The sequence below is a fragment of the Schistocerca americana genome, unplaced genomic scaffold, assembly GCF_021461395.2.
Source record: "Schistocerca americana isolate TAMUIC-IGC-003095 unplaced genomic scaffold, iqSchAmer2.1 HiC_scaffold_597, whole genome shotgun sequence".
Taxonomy (NCBI): Eukaryota; Metazoa; Arthropoda; class Insecta; order Orthoptera; family Acrididae; genus Schistocerca; species Schistocerca americana.
The window spans coordinates 1-5,000 of record NW_025726343.1 but is presented as its reverse complement, the minus strand read 5'-3'; positions in this window follow the sequence as shown (position 1 = coordinate 5,000).

The following is a 5,000-nucleotide window of genomic DNA, read 5'->3' as shown; positions in this document are numbered from 1 at the left end:
TGCTGAAAGACTCTGCTCACAATCACAACCACACGTCAGCCACACACCCTTATCACGCACTACTCTCTGCCTGTAACACGCACACAGACAATATGTAAGCACCAGCATGGAACAACACCCAGTGCATCCTCTCCGCCACATTAGACAATCCACACTGTCATAACCAGACTGGGAGGTCCACTCAGAAAACAGAATATCCCACCCACCCGACAACCACCATTGCTCAGCCAAGCCACCAACACCCACACATGTCCTACACAGGGGTGCACCCAACATCACAATACTGCCTCCTCTCACAGCACACAAACAATGGCAGGAATGAAAGACACAGGTCTGCCACAAGCATGGAATGAGAGCGCCGCCTGTCATGAGCCAAAGGTGCATCCTGACGTGGCAAATCAGATGATGCCGCAGGCATCCACTTACTATAATCACAATCAACAAACCGGCCGCCCCGCCCCGCCCCCCATTAAACCTTTCCTTACAACAATGTGTACCTTAACCTAACCTATATCGTACCGTAACCTAACCTATATCGTACCGTAACCTAACCTATGTCGTACCGTAACCTAACCTATGTCGTACCGTAACCTAACCTATGTCGTACCGTAACCTAACCTATGTCGTACCGTAACCTAACCTATGTCGTACCGTAACCTAACCTATGTCGTACCGTAACCTAACCTATGTCGTACCGTAACCTAACCTATGTCGTACCGTAACCTAACCTATGTCGTACCTTAACCTAACCTATGTCGTACCTTAACCTAACCTATGTCGTACCTTAACCTAACCTATGTCGTACCTTAACCTAACCTATGTCGTACCTTAACCTAACCTATGTCGTACCTTAACCTAACCTATGTCGTACCTTAACCTAACCTATGTCGTACCTTAACCTAACCTATGTCGTACCTTAACCTAACCTATGTCGTACCTTAACCTAACCTATGTCGTACCTTAACCTAACCTATGTCGTACCTTAACCTAACCTATGTCGTACCTTAACCTAACCTATGTCGTACCTTAACCTAACCTATGTCGTACCTTAACCTAACCTATGTCGTACCTTAACCTAACCTATGTCGTACCTTAACCTAACCTATGTCGTACCTTAACCTAACCTATGTCGTACCTTAACCTAACCTATGTCGTACCTTAACCTAACCTATGTCGTACCTTAACCTAACCTATGTCGTACCTTAACCTAACCTATGTCGTACCTTAACCTAACCTATGTCGTACCTTAACCTAACCTATGTCGTACCTTAACCTAACCTATGTCGTACCTTAACCTAACCTATGTCGTACCTTAACCTAACCTATGTCGTACCTTAACCTAACCTATGTCGTACCTTAACCTAACCTATGTCGTACCTTAACCTAACCTATGTCGTACCTTAACCTAACCTATGTCGTACCTTAACCTAACCTATGTCGTACCTTAACCTAACCTATGTCGTACCTTAACCTAACCTGTATTGCGCCTTAACCTAACCTGTATTGCGCCTTAACGTAACCTGTATTGCGCCTTAACGTAACCTGTATTGCGCCTTAACGTAACCTGTATTGCGCCTTAACGTAACCTGTATTGCGCCTTAACGTAACCTGTATTGCGCCTTAACGTAACCTGTATTGCGCCTTAACGTAACCTGTATTGCGCCTTAACGTAACCTGTATTGCGCCTTAACGTAACCTGTATTGCGCCTTAACGTAACCTGTATTGCGCCTTAACGTAACCTGTATTGCGCCTTAACGTAACCTGTATTGCGCCTTAACGTAACCTGTATTGCGCCTTAACGTAACCTGTATTGCGCCTTAACGTAACCTGTATTGCGCCTTAACGTAACCTGTATTGCGCCTTAACGTAACCTGTATTGCGCCTTAACGTAACCTGTATTGCGCCTTAACGTAACCTGTATTGCGCCTTAACGTAACCTGTATTGCGCCTTAACGTAACCTGTATTGCGCCTTAACGTAACCTGTATTGCGCCTTAACGTAACCTGTATTGCGCCTTAACGTAACCTGCATTGCGCCTTAACGTAACCTGCATTGCGCCTTAACGTAACCTGTATTGCGCCTTAACGTAACCTGTATTGCGCCTTAACGTAACCTGTATTGCGCCTTAACGTAACCTGTATTGCGCCTTAACGTAACCTGTATTGCGCCTTAACGTAACCTGTATTGCGCCTTAACGTAACCTGTATTGCGCCTTAACGTAACCGATATTGCGCCTTAACGTAACCTATATTGCGCCGTAACGTAACCTATATTGCGCCGTAACGTAACCCACATTGCCCCTTAACGTAACCCACATTGCCCCTTAACGTAACCCACATTGCCCCTTAACGTAACCCAACACACGTTGGGCCTTAACCCAACACACGTTGGGCCTTAACCCAACACACGTTGGGCCTTAACCCAACACACGTTGGGCCTTAACCCAACACACGTTGGGCCTTAACCCAACACACGTTGGGCCTTAACCCAACACACGTTGGGCCTTAACCCAACACACGTTGGGCCTTAACCCAACACACGTTGGGCCTTAACCCAACACACGTTGGGCCTTAACCCAACACACGTTGGGCCTTAACCCAACACACGTTGGGCCTTAACCCAACACACGTTGGGCCTTAACCCAACACACGTTGGGCCTTAACCTGCTCTGTAATTGTCATACGACGCGTTAAATTAGTGTAGTGTTGCCTAACTGCAACCCCCGCAATATAGTTTGCTACTCGCACTGCCCGGTCCCCAGTGTATCGCTTCATGTTAAACACCTTGCAGCTATACACTGTAATGTGGATGGCAGCAGGACGTACATGCTCAATGCCCTTTGCAGTTGTTCATTGGCATTTGCAGTTGTTCATTGGCATTCGCATGTGCGAAGCACTTAGCCTACGCTGTGGTACGGCCTGTGTCAACTGTCCGCTGATGTTGTACGTCCAAATCACACACTGTACTGCACATTGGTCCTCATGTACTGAATGATACATCGTGGTACATGTGACCGTACAACGACTGCGCCAACAACGGCGAACCATGCGGTCCAAATGTTGTGCACTCAGCTACGTGTCGTCTCCCTATAAGAGCTGGATTGCAGTGTGGTATGCCCTGGATGGCGATCAGCATGAGCCGTCTGTTGATGTAGTGGCGCGTGTTGTCAGACGTAGTCGTCTCTTCTCACACACCGTGATAGCATGGTGCACTGCGTTCCACATCTGCGACATGCGACAGAGGCCGGTTGACAGTCGTTCGCGCAATGGACATCGCATACGTACGGGGGCCACCTTCCACGTGTTCGCGAAGCGTGCACATGTTGTTGCGTGTATGTGGGCAGACATAGTGTGTCGTGACACCTGACACAGGCATGCAACAATCGTTGAATTTGCAAATGGCGATGGACGCCTACGTTTGCTGGTGACGTTATGCAAATGAACAACTGGTAAACCGTTGTGGTGCGGTTGTTCTCGCTAGAGGTGAATCAGTGATGGCGACGATCGGTTGAGCTACCAACCGGTTGTTCCAGCGATACCCACCATGCCCACGAACGTGAATGGCATCTGGGTGTGAAGCGATACGCGGCGGTGGCTGGGTGGGACCGTCCCCGGCCGGTGAGGGGGGGCCTCCCGGCGTGCTGGCCGCGCGGTGCGTGGGCGCACGCGCTACAGCCGGCTGGTGGGGGCGGCCAGTGGCAGGCGCGCCGGCCGACGGAGGCGGCAGGCGGCGCAGCTGCGCGCCGGCGCACCCTGCACGCGGCGCCGTGCGGCCAAAGTAGGTCCTCGCGGGCCCGGTGCGAAGCGCGGTGGACATCTGCAGTGTGCTGGTCCGATTGAGGACTGTGTGCGCTGAGGATGCGCCGCCGCCCGGCGCTCGGCGCCGCGACGCCGTCTGCTGCTCGGTCGCCTCTGCGGTTCTCGCAGGTGGTTTGTATCGCAGCTGTGCGGACGTGTTGGCGCGTGCGCTGTGCTGGGAGAGTTCGCTTCGGCACCCAAGTGGGGCTTTTGTCCTTCTGTGGCGCTGGCGTTGGAGCTGCCGGTCACCGTAGGTGGCGCGTGTTGTCTCCCGCCGGCAATGCCACGACAGCACGCTCCCGGGCCTCTGTCGGCAGCGGCAAGCTCAGTTGGGAGCACGGGTGGTCGCACCTAAAGCGTCTACTCGCCAAACTCCGGGCGATTGCGCCTCTCTCGAACCCGACCAAGTACTTAGGACGGCGCTGCGCGCCGCCGGGACCTGAGAGGGTTTCGAGGTGTATTGTGCAGGGGAGCTCAGCCTCCTCCTGTTTGCAGAATAATTGAGCGGACGCTTGCGTGTTCGCGCGGGCCCCCGGGACACACTCCCGGGCGGCCGGCTGCTCAGCTCTAGTTGACGCAGCTCCCTGGTTGATCCTGCCAGTAGTCATATGCTTGTCTCAAAGATTAAGCCATGCATGTCTCAGTACAAGCCGCATTAAGGTGAAACCGCGAATGGCTCATTAAATCAGTTATGGTTCCTTAGATCGTACCCACGTTACTTGGATAACTGTGGTAATTCTAGAGCTAATACATGCAAACAGAGTCCCGACCAGAGATGGAAGGGACGCTTTTATTAGATCAAAACCAATCGGTCGGCTCGTCCGGTCCGTTTGCCTTGGTGACTCTGAATAACTTTGGGCTGATCGCACGGTCCTCGTACCGGCGACGCATCTTTCAAATGTCTGCCTTATCAACTGTCGATGGTAGGTTCTGCGCCTACCATGGTTGTAACGGGTAACGGGGAATCAGGGTTCGATTCCGGAGAGGGAGCCTGAGAAACGGCTACCACATCCAAGGAAGGCAGCAGGCGCGCAAATTACCCACTCCCGGCACGGGGAGGTAGTGACGAAAAATAACGATACGGGACTCATCCGAGGCCCCGTAATCGGAATGAGTACACTTTAAATCCTTTAACGAGTATCTATTGGAGGGCAAGTCTGGTGCCAGCAGCCGCGGTAATTCCAGCTCCAATAGCGTATATT